We start from the raw sequence: 17069 nt of genomic DNA, 5'->3' as shown, positions 1-17069 counted from the left end.
GCCTTGTCATCTTTCCAATCTCATTGTGATACGTTTAGTTGATAAGCGTCTTTTGAAGGTATTTTTTGTTATTTACAACATTCTAACATTAACATTAACATGGACCTCGGCTCCCTCACCTTCACCGTGTAATGTAACGGACTACTGAAACTACCAATACCACCGGCTGGCGAGGTTTGCGGTGCCGTCAATGAACTTGAAGGAGCAAGTGAACTTCAACTACGTAAACATAAAGTGAAATATTGTTGTTTTGTTACAAAACTGTTAATATGAGGACAATCATGAGGTATATTGCCACAGAACTATATTATAAACATTTTTCATTTTTCATACTATGTTTTTCATACATATATACGTGCGATGTGTAAAATATCGATATACAACCAAGGTTGGCAGTACTGCACAGTTTGTAAGCTCTGTGAACAGGAGCCAGTGGTTGGTGGGTGTAGAGACAATGGGCAGTTGGTGTTGAGACATCTTATCATACGCTTGCTTTGGGAAGGTCAAGGATCGAGGGAACGAAGTGATGTATTGGAAAAACCGTTACATTGAAAATTATTGAATATCGTCACGATGAGCATTTATAAAATAAAAGTTGGAAGTTTACATACGTGTCAGTTCTTACGGAGCAGAATACACACCCTGGACCTCAAATTGATTTAACAAACAGCAGATGGCGAGATTCATCACTGGACCATGAGCGTGCAACAATGACCAATAAAGGTAAGAAAGTTATATTACTCTAAATTCAAATTGTGATGATGCCTTTCTTTCTCCATGTCTTCAACCCTGTATGTACTCTGTTGTTAGAGTGAACGGCGTGACAGGGACTTGTGGTCGACTAGGCACACCAGGGAGACCACACACAGGTGTAAAATTATAATTTGTACCTTAATATACTACTACTGATAATAAGCGCCTTTTGAAGGTATTTTTTGTTATTTACAACATTCTAACATTCTGCGTGGTGTCTGTCTGTTCTAAGTCGTGTCTCCCTACCACTTTCGCGCAACGACGCTCTGAGCGTGTTTTTTAGGGAATTGACTAGTTTAAACCTGGGACCTGTTGCTGGTAAGGAGACGCCAGACCACACATGACATCTAGAGTTCAGAAGAGTTCGGTGAGACTAGCGATGATATAATCAAATACTTAATGATTTCAGCATCAGCTCCACTGCACTCCCTGTAAAAGAATCTTAATACTAACTAAATGTAGTGGAAGGGGTTCAAGGTTTTCCTATTTTTAGTTAGCTGGTAAAATAACGTCGAAAAAGCAGTTAAGTTTACCATTGGAAATTTTATTCTACTCACAAAACATTGTTTATAAATTGCGCTCTTGATAAAAGGAAATATTTTAATACAGGATGATAAAAACCAACTGCGTTCAACAAAAATGTGAACGAATATTCCCTGAATGGGTTTCCAAGTTCTACAATGGATCAAAGGATGACCTATGCCATATCACATCTATAATCTAGGTTTAAGTTAAGATTCATAAAAGAGAAAACTATCAAAATGGTCTACAATGACCCTCAATTATCTTTAATTACTTATCTAACTTGTCGTAAATTACAGTGGCTGATGTGGTTTCTCAATAATTATAAAACAGAAAAATCATCGCGTTTCAGATTTTTATTTCACGTAGCAAATGTGAACACCATGAGATTTAATTGACGATCGACACTAGTATTACTTAAAAAGGGGGTGTAACAGATGAGACTTCTGCAGTTCTGAGTGACGCCTTACGCGCTCAAAAATGCGGCATCGCGTGCGTTCATTACCTTGTCGGTGTTTAGGCAGCGTCAGGGGGTGGCGGGCAGCGCAGCTCCTCACATCTCGCCATCTCGGAAGCAACTCACACCTAACTTCTCCTTACTACAATTTACCGAAGTTGGTTTAAAAAAAGCTATCTGGCTGTGTTTTCAACTGACCAGTCAGTGTCTCAATGTTAACCTTAAGCTCTACCTACAAAAATTCTGTCTATCCAATGAGAAACGTTATACTTTTCGTGGTGGGGCAATGTTTTTAACGTTTGGAACGTAACAGAGACGCGAAAAAGCCTCACGTTAAAACTTGCAGCTGGTGTGGCCCTTTTACTGTTATTGTAAGATCTATACTGTTCTTCTGGAGGGCTCTATCTTTTAACATGGGCTGGGGGGTGGTTTTGGCGGTCAGCTGGCGACGTGGGTGTCCGTCCCTTATCGTAGGGCCTCCTAGCCTACACGATTCTGCTCTCGGCTTCTCGTTTCTCCCCTCGGAACTGCGTCTGTTTCACGGTGGGAAGGTATGACATACATTTTAGGCGTTCTTGTGTTAGTCTGTGGTATTCCATTTGCCCACTCGTTGATCGTATTACTTTGGTTAATTTAATGTCAGGATTTATTCGGAGCTATGTGACATACTGCCGAATTTTGCTATGATGTCAGGGTTTTCGTGGTAGGTGTTGGATTTGCCTGACACCTTACAACATGCTTATCACATTCTACTAGTAAGATGTTAATGACTTTATGTTGACTTATGGCATGACTTTCTAGCTAGGAAACATGTTCGAAATATAGCGCGTACTTCTATGCGACATACTTTTAATAATTTCCACAGCGAAATTCTGTCTCGAAATCTTGCAGAAAAGCCAAAGAGAATCTGGTCATACATAAAGCACACCAGTGGCAAGACGCAGTCAATACCTTCACTGCGCGATAACAACGGTGAAGTCACTGATGACACTACCACTAAAGCAGAGTTATTAAACACCGTTTTCCGGAACTCCTTCACCAAAGAAGACAAAGTAAATATTCCTGAATTCTAATCAAGAACAACTGCCAAGATGAGAAACATAGAAGTAGATATCTTCGGAGTAACGAAGCAGCTTAAATCACTTAATAAAGGCAAGACCTCCGGTCCAGATTGTGTACCAGTCAGGTTCCTCTCAGAGTATGCTGATAAAATAGCTCCATATTTAGAAATTAAATACAACCACTAGCTCACAGAAGGATACGTACTGGAAGATTGCTAAAGTCACATCAATACCCAAAAAGGTAAGTAGGAGTAATCCACTGAATTATAGGCCTTCATCACTAACGTCGATTTCCAGTAGGATTTTGGAACATATACTGTATTTGAACATTATGAAGTACCTCGAAGAAAACGATTTATTGACATATAGTCGGCACGGATTCAGAAAATATCGTTCTTGTGAAACACAACTAGCTCATTATACTCATGAAGTAACAAGTGCTATCGACAGGGGATGTCAAATTGATTCCATATTTTTAGATTTCCAGAAGGCTTTCGACACCGTTCCTCACAAGCGTCTTCTAACCAAACTGCGTCCCTACGGAGTATCGCCTTAGTTGTGCAACTGGATTCGTGATTTCCTGTCAGAAAGGTCACAGTTCGTAGAAATAGACGGAAAGTCATCAAGTAAAACAGAAGTAATATCCAGTGTTCCCCGAGGAAGTGTTATAGGCCCTCTGTTGTTCCTGATCTATATTAACGTCATAGGAGACAATCTGAGTAGCCGTCTTAGATTGTTTGCAGATGATGCTGTCATTTACCGTCTTGTAAAGTCATCAGATGATCAAAACGACTTGGAAAATGATTTGGGTGAGATATCTGTATGGTGTGTAAAGTGACAATTGACCCTGAATAAGGAAAAGTGTGAAGTTATTCACATGAGTACTAAAAAAAATGAGCTTAATTTCGATTACGCGGTAAGTCACACAAATTTGAAAGCTGTAAATTCAACTAAATACTTAGGAATTATAATTACATATAACCTAAATTGGAACGATCACATAGATAATATTGTGGGTAGAGCAAACCAAAGACTGCGATTCATTCGCAGAACAATTAGAAGGTGCAAACAGATCTACTAACGAGACTGCTTACACCACACTGGTCCGCCCTATTCTGGAGTATTGCTGTGCGGTGTGGCATCCGCATCACGTGGAACTGACGGATGACACCGAAAAAGTACAAAGAAGGGCAGCTCGTTTTGCATTATCGCGAAATAGGAGAGATAGTGTCACAGGCATGATACGTGAATTGGAATGACAATCATTCAAACAAAGGCGTTTTTCGTTGTGACGGAATCTTCTCATGAAATTTCAATCACCAGTTTTCTCCTCCGATTGCGAAAACTTTCTGTTGGCACCCACCTAAACAGGGAGAAATGATCATCACGATAAAATAAGAGAAATCAGGGCTCGCACAGAAAAATTTAAGTGCTCGTTTTTCCCGCGTGCCGTTCGAGAGTGGAACGGTAGAGAGACTGCTTCAAGGTGGTTCATTGAACCCTCTGCCAGGAACTTTATTGTGAATAGCAGAGTAATCACGTAGTTGTAGATGTAGATGTAGAAGGGGGATAAGTTACGATCAACAGCTGTTTAATGAACAAATTTATATATTTAGCGTATGTCGTAGTGCATAGCATGAATTAATGAAATACAAACAATACAGACTTTAAAAACATACAGGTTACATAAAAAGAAAGCAGAGTAGACTTACATAAAATATAAAAAACCCACAAATATCTGGAAACACAGCTGAGGCCGAATGTCCATGTTGCTGACATATTCTTTCGCCTTTCGGTAGCATACAGGAAATCGGAGAGGTCTCCAGTGAGGGCTTCAGGTGTATATTTACAAGGCTTGCCTAGTAGCTCCATAATCGCAACTGAAATTCTATTTACGGTAGACTAGATTTTTCAATGCTTATCGAAACCGAGTGCTCTGGTCGTGAGAAATGGCATATTATGAAAGGCAGGGGGTCCCAGTTTAGCCTACTCCTCGTTCCTGCGATTGGTTACACTGTTCAATTTTCTCCAAAATCGTTGGGCTCTTCAGGTGTGAATGTCGAGAGCGCAAGTCAGCGATGTTTTGTTGGAATCTAGAACATGGTTATTCTCGTATTTTTTTGAGTTCTGTAACAAGTGGTTTCTCTCGTCGCAGGCGGGGAGAACTATATTGCTTAGCGTATTAGCCACTATTTTACTTTTACTTTACACGTCTAGTTCCGTGGGACCAAATTAACGAGCAAATCTTCAACGTCAGGGAACGTGTCAGTAGATGAAATTACAACATAAAAGTAATAACAGGTAAGACAAAAAGCTTACGAACCCAAAAAATAGACAAGTCATAACTTTATGCTAAAGCAGTCAAGAATTCAACGCAGGATTCAGTTTAGTTTTCCAAGAAACTCCTTGACAGAACAGACGGAGTGACGCATGAGGAAACTCTTCAGTTTAGATTTGAAGGCGCGTTGATTACTGTCAAGGTTTTTGAATTCTTGTGGCAGCTTATTGAAAATGGATGCAGCAGTATGCTGTACACCTTTATGCACAAGAGTCAAGGAAGTGCAACCCAAATGCAGATTGGATTTCTGCCTAGTATTAACTGAGTGGCAGCAGCAAATTCTTGAGAATAAGCTGATATTGTTAAAAAGAAACGACAGTAAAGAATATATATACTGAGAGGCCAATGTCAGTATACCCAGGCTAGTGAACATGGGTCGACAAGACGTTCGCGAACTTACACTACTTAGTGCCCGAACCGCCCGTTTCTGAGCCAGAAATATCCTTTCAGAATCGGAAGTTAGCCCAAAATATAATACCATACGTCATAAGCGAATGAAAATAAGCAAGGAGACTACTTTCCATCTCGAACTATCACTTACTTCAGATACCTTTCTAATAGTAAAAATGGTAGCATTAAGTCTTTGAACAAGATCCTGAATGTGGGCTTTCCACGACAGTTTACTGTCTATCTGAACACCTACAAATTTGAACTGTTCAGTTCCACTGAGCATATGCCCATTCTCTGAAATTAAAACGTCCCGTTTTCTTGAATTGTTTGTCAGAAAATGTAAAAACTAAGTCTTACTGTGATTTAGCGTTAATTTATTTTCTACAAGCCATGAACTTTTGTCATGAGCTGCACTATGTTGGGGGTTGCCTTTATTGGTACTGTTATGAGGCGCATAGTTCGATTTAGTTTTACGTGGATGAGGCTAGTTTATTTATTTATTTAATCGTGTCTGAGCTACATCTGTAATTAATTAATACGCTATATATGCTAGATTACAAATACAAGTAAATGATAGTTATTCATTCATATATACATTCATGATCTTCACATATTGTAAGTCGTCATTATTGTCTAAGGCAAGGCTCATATCTCTCTCCAGTGTTCGGCACACTTCACTGCAGCGTCGTTGGCCAACCACAGGTCTTGGAAAGTGCATGGGGCCAGCAAAGATGGACAGGTCAGCAGGTGTGTCATGGTTAGTTTTCCTCCACATTGGCAGGGCTCTTCTTCGGCGTATCCCCACTTGATCAGGTTATCCTGTGATCTTCCCATTTGACATCTAAGTCTATGTAGGCTCTTCCAGACTCTCCATTCCAATTGTGATCCAGCAGGAAGTTTTTCTTTAATGTTCCAACTTTTCAGACTGCCTTTATCCAATTTCTGTTTCCATATTGATTCTCTAGTTGTAGACTGACTTTCGGTTAGTGGACGTTCAACTTTTATGAAGTCTTTCCTAGATTTAAGTCTTGCCTCCGCTGGCTGATGTGCGTACAGGGGATGTCTTCTATCTTCGCACTGCCTGCTTCGTTCGGCCATCGCCAACGTTTGCTGTCTGATCTGTGGGGGGGCTATTCCAGAACACATATAAAGGAGATCACGGTTTGTAGGCTTCAGGCATCCCGTGATTAATCGACATGAGGCATTCAGTGCTGCGTCTAGCTTCTGAGCATGTGTGGGGGACAAGGAAGGAGCCTCCCAGAAGATTGTACAAGTACAGTCGGGCGTCCCCTGGGCAGATCCTTCCACACACTGAGCTACGTCTAAAACGACATGTATTCAGAATCTAAAACGAAGGAAAGGCCCTTTTCAGAGCCATGTTTGACAGTCATATCTCTCAACATCGAGGGCATATCATCTGAAAAAGAAGAACTTATATCCAACACATGTAAACTTCATTCCTGCGACGTCCTGTGCCTCCAGGAGACACATAGAGGGCCATCACAACGCCGTCCAAATATTCCTGGGATGACCTTGGTGAAGGAGTGCCCTCACGACCAATGTGGAAGTGCTCTGTTTATTCGGCCTGGAATCAAAGTATCCAACATTCAAGTTTACACCGTTAACAACACGGAAATCATTTCTGTTACTATTGGAAGCATTACGGTGTCATCAATATATAAACCGCCAGGGGAAAAGTTTGCTTTCAGCCAACATGTATGTCACTCACAGCTAATAATGGGAGACTTTAACTGTCACAATAGAGTGTGGGGCTATCAAGACACAAATGAGGATGGAGAACTACTGGAAAGCTGGGCAGAAGAACACGAGCTGAATCTCATCCATGATCAGAAACAGCCTGCGTCATTCAACAGTGCAAGATGGAAGAGAGGGTATAACCCAGACCTCATATTTGTTTCCAAAACCTTGTCCACGTCATGCAACAAATTCGTTCTCAACCCTATCCCAAAGACCCAACACAGACCAGTAATACTGCCACAAAAAGTACCCTTTAAAAGTCGTTTTAACTTCAAAAGGGCAAACTGGAAAAAATTTGCGGACACCTTAGACATGGAAATCGTAAATTTACCATCAAACACTGAAAACTACGGAAAGTTCGTCCAAGCTGTTAAAAGATCAGCAAGACTCAGCATACCTAGAGGCTGCAGAACACTCTACATTCCTGGAGTTTCCAACGACATGAAACAAATATATAACGAATACCTGGAGCAGTACAGCATGGACCCTTTCAGTGAAGAAACCATAAAACTTGGGGATCAGCTAATTGAAACTATAAGCAAAGACAGACAAGAGTCCTGGAAACATACGTTGGAGAGTCTTGACGTGAAGCACAGTAGCAGAAGAGCTTGGAACCTCATAAAGCGATTGTCCAGCGACCCGGCAGCCCCCAAGGATCAGGTTTCCGTAACAGCTAACCAAATCGCACATCAGCTCCTTTTGAATGGTAAACCAACGAGGAACAGTAAGACTGCCACCTCATATAAGAGGCCACAAGTGACTGAAATACCACCTGAGCCATACTTCAACAGAACTGGAAGCTGCTATCAGTTCCTTGAAACCCAGGAAGGCCGCGGGTCCCGACGACGTCATTAATGAATTTATACAGAACCTAGGGCCCATAGCTAAGGAATGGCTTTTAGAACTCTATAATCTCTGCTGGTCAAACAAGACGATACCTAAGCTATGGTTGAAGGCCAAGGTAGTACCTATCCCAAAGCCAGGTAAACCAAGAGATGATGCTAAGAACTATCGTCCAATATCGCTGCTGTGCTGCCCTTTCAAGCTATATGAACGTCTTATCTTGAATAAAATAGCACCACAACTAGAAAGGCAAATCATTCAACAACAAGCAGGATTCAGACCAGGTAAATCTTGCACTGCCCAGGTCCTCTGCCTAACACAATACATAGAGGACGGCTTTGGGAAGGGAGAAAAAACTGGCCTGGTGTTTGTCAACTTATCAGCAGCTTACGACACGATAAACCACAAAATCCTCCTGGGAAAAATTTTCAAAATGACGGGAAACTACCACCTTACTGAAGTTGTGAGATCACTGATCTCCTACAGAAGATACTATGTGGAATTTCGAGAACAAAGAAGTCGCTGGAGGAACCAGAAGAACGGGCTCCCACAAGGTAGTGTTTTGTCCCCCCTACTTTTAATCTGTATACAAATGACCAACCAGTTGGACCGACGACAAGATGCTTTATCTATGCTGATGATGTAGCCATTGCATGCCAATCTAGATTAATCAAACAGATTGAGAGAAACCTAACAGATGCCTTAGAAGAACTAACTGAATATTACAACGGGAACCAGCTTCGACCTAATCCAGCAAAGACGCTGACTTGTTTATTTCATCTAAACAACAAGGAAGCAAACAGGGAATTACAATTGTAATGGAACTCAGTTAAACTTCAACACTGCCCAAACCCAGTTTATCTTGGAGTCCCGTTAGATCGAACATTGTCTTACAAGAAACACGTAGAGAAAACTAGAGCGAAAGTCAACACACGGAACGGCATAATCCGTAAACTTACCAACTCACACTGGGGAGCAAACCCTGAAATTCTACGTGCATCATCCCTGGCATTGTGCTTTGCTCCAGCTGAATATGCATGCCCCGTCTGGAGAAGATCGACACATGCTCAGAAGCTAGATGAGGCTAGTGTGGGTTCTGTTGAGCCAAACCGGTGCACAGTATTCCACATCCAGATAGGGCAAAGCAAGAGCTTGAAGTCCGTAGCGTGAAGCCTGAAGACTCCCATGGAATTATATCTGTCACGTTCGTCTCTTGGATCACATTTCATCATCATAAGCACAGCAATCATGGCTGTGTGCAGACAAGCGCAGAGACTGCCATACCCTCTTTCTTTTTTACTGTCTTATCAGCGTACGTTTTCCGTCGACCTTAACGCTCTTGTCTGAACAACACAGCAGAAAGACGGCTGCCCATCAGAGCAAAATCCTTTTTGTCCGATTCCATCGTTCAGCCACCTTCTCGAATTCCATCTCAGTATTAGGAACCGGACTCTGTAACAACCTCCTGCATTATATTAGAGAACCAAATAACATCTTCACCTTCAGAAGACAGGTAATGACATATCTACCAAAGCAACAATAAGATTACTATTGTCTTTGCACTCACTCTTTACCCTTGTACATCCCTCTTTCCAACCTGATCTTCCTCATTTTCCAGTATTCCTAGCCGATGTATTCTCCTAAAATTTTCTTTACCCACAACTCGCTATATCAGTTAACATTTATTTTGTACATCTATATATTCTTCTTACATCGGCCATTATCATTATTGTTTTTAACGTCACACAATTATTATTATTATTATTAGTATTATGAAATCGTTTAATACTAATTGTCATATTGATATTTTTATTTCTTCGTAACTGTAATGTAATAGATACTGTACGTGTGAAACCCTGGTCTGATGTAAATCAGGATCTGATGGCTCTAATCAGGTTAAATAAATAAAATAATTTAGGTGCCAACCGTTTTCTGCAAGATGTTGTTGCGAGTTTCAAGTTTGGTTGCTGTGTTCTTGAAGCCCTGTGTATCTTTACAACTTACTGCCAGGGCCCAGTTGCGAACATTTTCAAAAATCTGTGAGGTGGCCTCGGACATACCCGTTATGTAAAGGCTAAATAACAGGCGAGCCAGAACGGATCCCTGCGGAAGAGTTTTCTTCAGCTTCATCTGAGTGCTCAGTTCAGCTTCACAAACAAAGAGATGATGCGTTCTCTTCTACAGAGCTTGTTTATGCTAGTTCGCTGGAACACATTCCCAGTGGCACTACCGTGATTGTGAAATGTTTTGATGGCTGATCACTGCGGGGAAATGACCAGCGTGCCTCCTGCTGCTGGTTTAGATGCTTTCGAATTCATCAATTTACAAGTAAATTTGTACTGCGCCGGCCATTATACAGTATGTGGCGGAGATTACAATGTTGGCTGTGAGTATTACCCCTTCCTCAATGTTCTACTTCGATTCGTGAGTAATGTGCTGGAGAGCCACTACTGGTGTAACACAGTACGATCGCTGGATGGCACTAGTAACGTCTGACGTTATTATCGTTGAAAATCTTGTCATTTGATTTTATTAAAGCAATTGCAGCCTGGTAATTGGCCAAGTGTTTTGATTCCAGCGCGTGCTTAAAGAAACTTGTGAAAATAATGGAAATTTCATATGAATGTTACATTTTTACTTTTTTTTTTATTTTCGTAATGGTATACCACAGCAACAGTGTCTCGACTCATTTCGTCCAATATCTGGTAATGAGCCACTCTCTAAAACGAAACAAAATTTCCATATGAATCTGCCTCAAGAAGGCCCAAGAGTACCAACTGACCGTTTTGCAATGCTGAACCGATAGACATAACCGAATGTAGATACGGAGGGATATTTAATCAGCACACCTTTCTCCCAGTCGTGTTCAGTTGCACTTCACTTGCCAATTGCACTCAGCAGATCTTGATGGTAATCCATCCAAGTGCTAGCCAACCCTGACACAACTTCAGTAATGTCACTAGAGTAGTGGGGGAAAGTCGATCCGGGTGCATTTTGTTTGTGTGGGTTGCATACATTTCAGGAGTAAATTATCCGCCTCCCCTTAAACTGTTTTTCTACTAATTGATTTATGACCCCCTGGAAGTTGGTTTATGACCTCCTGGGGATAATCCATCTATCTGGGAAACCCCCATCCCCCATCACCCTCCTCCTCCCCTACCCCTGTGGGAAAAGGGACACTTTTTTGTCACCTTTCCCCAGTTCAGTTCTGAGCCACTTTTGTCCCTCCTGGGAAATACCCAGCCCTCCCCTCCCCATATAGAAATAGACAAGAAAAAGACTGAGTCTATACTGATCTGTTGGTATGAATGTATCTCACAAAACGAAATTCAGTTCAATGTCAATTATCATAATGATATGTTATTCAATTCAGTTTGCATTTTCTTTATTTAATCAGTTTGCAGGAGACAGGGCTCCTCCCCTCCCCTCACCCACTTGGGTACAGCTCCTGGAAAATTCCCAAGCACTCACCTGCTCCCCCCACTTCCCCCTTTCACCCCATATGAAAACTGGTCAGAAAAATTCTCAGTCTGTGCTAAGCTGTTGATGTGAATAATCTCACAACATGAAATTCAAATCAGTGCTAACTAACATAATAATATATTGTTCACTTCAATTTTCATATTCTTTATTTAATCAATTTTTGGGAGACAGGACTCCTCCCCTAAACACTGGAAATACTGAGGCACTTGTGATTGATCACAACAGGTCTTTTGCATATTTGGTGGGAAATATCTCATCAAACTGATTGACTTGTGAAATTTTGCAATTTGTGGAAAAGAACTTCACTTAAAACACTCGCCCCAACCCGTATCTGTAGAAAAAAGAAAACTTCCGATCGCGCCATCCGGCGATTACAGGCTGGTACATCGCATCTTCACACATGTATGCCAGTCAGGAGAAGCCAGCACATGCATCGACCACACCAGAAGTTGCGCAGCCATCTTCTGTGTGCTCTATGCAGCATCGCCGCTGGCCCGCAGAGGTTGAACGCAGCATTCCTTCTATTCCAGTCTTTGGATGTTACCTTACAGCATCTGGCATACATCCTGTTTCTCTCTGATGTTCTGTGGTGACAAACTTTAAGTTCATAAAACAGCTATCTTGTACAGCAAAGAAAACATTGCGTCATTGTAACGAGTCATTTCTGTGTGCTCCTAGTCCTCAATACCACTCAAAGCTGACCTGCAACTGAAGAGTGGAAGAATTTTCTGAGCAACTGAACTGACAATTACCCTACAGTTCTGGTGTTTCAAACGCACACAGATTACAGTTCAATAAATGCTACCACAACTGAAGGAAAATGCTTCACTACTCAACTTAAACATCGAAAGAGTCGTGAAAAAAAACACCACTGATAAACAATGGATCATAATGCAACACTCACATGAAAATCACATATGCATTTTGCAAATCAAGTAATAAAATTTCAGCCACAAATAGATCATAGTGCTAAATATTTATATCCAACATCTTGTATGCACTGACATTTGAGAGCAGGAGCACCCTCCTCCACATGCTGTCGATAACCTACACATCACTGTGTTGAGTCTTGAGCGTCTGCTTGTGTCGCCACTCAACTAGCATATAGGTTAGTTCTCTATTCACCCGCCATGATGGCGCAGCTGTAGACCAGAAGTCGCTTTCCTATGGTATTTTATACCTGGGAAATTCCTGTGGAATTTCTCTCTCTCTCTCTCTCTCTCTATATATATATATATATATATATATATATATATATATATATATATATATATATATATATATCCTCACATTGGTACTTCCTACTATGCATCAAACCCTTAGACAAAGGTGTTCTCCCCCATCCCCTCTCCCACTTCTCATCAATCCACCACATGTGAATTGGCAGGATAAAGACTCAGTGCTATTAGAGGGAAGGATATAAGGTATTTATTTACTTTCTTTATTTTTGTGGGAGGTGTTCTGCTGGATTGTCCTAAAGCTGCCCCCACACACTGCCATCCTCTCCAACCTCACTTTCTGCTGCCCCCTCCCACTTCCTAATTTTTCCAATAGTGCATGTGTGAGTAAACTTTCACCTTGCTGAGTGCCCTAGGCCACAATAACATTTGAAATTGTTGGGGTACCATCCTATTGTCACCCTCTTTTTCCGAAGACAAAGCCTGCTCCTATGAAGGTCCTCGGAGAGGTCTGTGCTTCTACGTCAAAGACTCACAATGCGGTGGTCTACTGCCGACTCGTTATTTATGAAGACGATCTATGGGAGGCTCACACAACATCTGCTGATCCTTCTGTTGCTTGCTCCAGAGGGCTCGCCTTGATGTATTCCACACTCATCCACCTGTATTGGTCTATGGATAGGCGAGGTGGGGTCTTTATTTATTTTCTGGGGTAGTATCCTACAGTGGCCACCTCCAGTGTCTGATATACGTTCACCCCACAAGTTTCATTCCAACACACTGTTGTTGTTGTTGTGGTCTTCAGTCCTGAGACTGGTTTGATGCAGCTCTCTCCAACACACTATGGTGACAAATTTTAAGGTGATAAAACAAATACCTTGTACATGAAAGAAAACGTCGATTCTTTACAACACAGCCAGTAATGCGGCATTGCTGTATGCCCTACACATCAGTACCACTCGACAGACACCCTGCTTTTGAGGGTGTTATCCTATAACTGTCTGCATACACCACTACTTCAACTGCCGCCCTCGCCATGCATCCGATGTGGCCGAGCGGTTCTAGGCACTTCAGACCAGAACCACGCAGCTGCTGCAGTCGGAGGTTCGAATCCTGCCTTGGGCATGGATGTGTGTGATGTCCTTACGTTGGTTAGGTTTAAGTAGTTCTAAGTCTAGGGGACTGATGACCTGAGATGTTAAGTCCTATAGTGCTCAGGGTCATTTGAACCATTTTCGCCATGTATGTATTAATCTATGACACATCGAAAACTTCCAATATTTTGACGTGAAAACTGCAGAACGTCCCGGATATTTAGGAACATCAAACCGAGTAAAAGAGAGAACTATTTTGGTTCAAACTTTAAGTTGCAAAACATCTATTTTTATAAGCTATTGCGAGACGGAAACTTTCAATGGAAGAGTCATATCTAACATCAACCTAGCTCTCATGAGCGACCAGCTATTAGAAAACACAATTGCAATGATAATAAAGCAGTCATGTTTCCACGAGAACAGAGAGAACCTATTTCTTTCAGTTTGATGGACAAGTTGGTTTAGTGTAAAGAGCCTGCCTCGCATTCAAAATTAGTGTCTGTGGAAGTATTGTATATTAATTGTCATGCACATCAGCAGTACATACATTTCAAGTTCAGACAGAACAGTGTCTTTCACGCCTGTCAGAAGGAAAACACACTCATTTTTAAGTTTGACAGCAAGCTACAATGCACATCTTGCTCCCTCCTCGTTATTTTGTAACATCCAATGGAGAAAGATTATGGACTATATTAGCAGCACTCTGATCTTTTTTTTCCGAAATGAGCTTCTCACTTCAATGAACCTATCAGCTAGCTACTATTATTCCGAGCAAAACTCCTGACGGTCTCTCTCTATAAGTATCTTGTGACTGACCAGAAGCAGGAGGGGCCAGTGTGCGCGACTTTTAATATGCGGTGATAGAACAGGGTGAGCTGAGTTCCACATAATCAATACACTTCTATATTTTGCATTCTTAAAGGGCGTAACATTGGTTCCAAACTTGCACAAGCGAATGATGCTGTTGATATAGATTGGTATACTGATTTCAATGTCAGAACTGCCGTTCTGCAAATACTGTTCTGTACCAATCTAACTCACAGTACCCAGTCAAGTACACTCAGTCTCTCTAGATGTGTGCTTGCAGAGGACATTAGCACTCCTTATTGCCCTATAGTATATGTGAAACTTTAGCATTTGAGAGTGTTGTGGTCATATATCATACGGTTAAGTAGAAGAAGAAGAAACATATGTGTTATGCATGGTGGAGGACCAGACAGAAGGAGTTTCAAACATTTTACATTAATCTCATGTGCTATAAATTCTGGAGTATTGTTCTAGTGCTTTGCAGTTCTCCGATAAATTGGTCATGTGGAATACAATGCTGTTAATACTCCAATGCAGTAATATATTTTCAACATCTGTCGTACATTCACTCTGCAAGTTTTGCATCCCAATCACTACGGTGAGGAACATTAAGATGATAAAATTATCTTCTACATCAAAAAATACAGATTTGTATGATACATGCGCTGTATCGCTTATTGGAGGTGTGTAGCACCGACAGTTTACATCTCATTACAGTTCGAAACTCATGCTATACAGGCATAAGTTCTATAAAATAATCGTCAGCAATGGAAAATGCATGAAAAGACACCTTACGGGAAAATAGACAACTGTATGGCAGCTGTGTTTATATGTGAAATTACACACCATGTTGCACTTCATGAAAAGAATAGTCTTCCCATACAGCTGACAACTGTCAAGCGTGTTCCGCCGTAAAGTCAAGCCGACTGCAGCGTCCTCGACACGAAGAGGACATGAGCGCCCCGTCGCCTGGCCACAGCCCAGCTGAAGACTACCAGTTCTACACCAGCGAGATCAAGAATAGCATCAAGACTAGTCATTTCGCTTCTGCTTTGTATCATTGTCTATACTGAAGAGATTTCTTATTTTGTCAGTCGCCCTTTGGCTGTGACACATCTGTTTAACACAAGGTTAAGTATTGTAATCATTTCCTTTTGTAATAATACGATTTGCTTGTTGTCAAGTGATCTGATAAAGTATGTTTCCTAGGCACCCCATATTTGACGAGTAGGCAAGATACAGCAAAGAAAATGTACCTCACAGACCCCTGTCACTGACATAGGATCACTGCAGTTATGAAACTGAAGACTCGATTTATGGACAGAGAACTCTGTAAAACGATCAATGCTCCAGTTACGGTTGAACGCCAGACACGGCAAAGGTCGCAGGAACACATTCATAGGTCAACAGGAGCTTCACATGTTGCCTGACCAGTTCAGGTAGACTCAGCAGTGGCCCGCAACTTGATGTGGAAGTTTCAGTTCATTCCGCTCGCACCCAAGACTGCTAGCTGCACAACGCAACGCCAGACCGCAAGTAATGACTGATAAGCAGACCAGTTTACCTCTCCGTATCGACTCATCTTCCTCTCTATTGTCGTATTTAATCAGGCATTGATGACCATCATTTCACATCCACATTACATCGTTCCACGATGTCTGTCATGCAACACCTCATATGTGAGACTTTAAATAATTCTTGAGACCGTATACTATTATCACGATTCCAAATTCACGTATGATGTTTGATGCTATCAATATATGTCATGACCTCAGTGGCAAGTCCAAACAAAAACTTGATAAACAATATCACGTTTCTTACTGGCCAGCTGGCTATAAGGCGCACCAATTCTCTTTATAATCATGTCCCCTCAACGTAGGAGGAAGTGACTCACAAATTCAGAAACACAACAGGGAAACCTGAAACGTCGTGAAACGATCTGACAGGACAACATGGGACAGGTGTCAGTATTGTTGTACGTGAGTAACTGCATTTACAAGTTAAACCTGTGTGAATATAAACCATGACCATTAAAACTACACACTAAACATACGCTATTATCAGTTATCTAACCTTACACATGGCGTTGTGGCATGACTCATAAATATTTGTCCTGTGTCTAATCACATCGGTTTACGTGAGGTGGCGTTACAATTAGGAGTGATTTGTAAGTACTGGGATGGAGTAAAAATAATTATCAATACAAACCCTATAACGCAAAACGATACTGCCCCATTACTACTATACAACAAGCCACTGGAGGCCACAAGTCCCTTGTACCAACAAACTACAAAATGTCCCTGAACAGCATAGGAAATTACGTCAGAGGAGACCTAGTTCGCCATGTATTCATCGAAGTTTACCAAACAAACCGTTGTACAGCAG

General features: G+C 41.4%; 1 protein-coding gene across 1 annotated transcript in view; it reads left to right on the top strand.

Moving 5' to 3' along the window:
- The window catches only part of LOC126235647 (Down syndrome cell adhesion molecule-like protein Dscam2), a 192965-nt gene that overhangs the window by 55532 nt on the left and 120364 nt on the right, over nt 1–17069 (top strand). The window lies entirely within an intron of this gene.

Source organism: Schistocerca nitens, chromosome 2 (genome assembly GCF_023898315.1).
Source record: "Schistocerca nitens isolate TAMUIC-IGC-003100 chromosome 2, iqSchNite1.1, whole genome shotgun sequence".
In the NCBI taxonomy this organism is placed as follows: Eukaryota; Metazoa; Arthropoda; class Insecta; order Orthoptera; family Acrididae; genus Schistocerca; species Schistocerca nitens.
The sequence above is the reverse complement of the archived record's forward strand: the minus strand, read 5'-3'. Positions and strand labels throughout refer to the sequence as shown.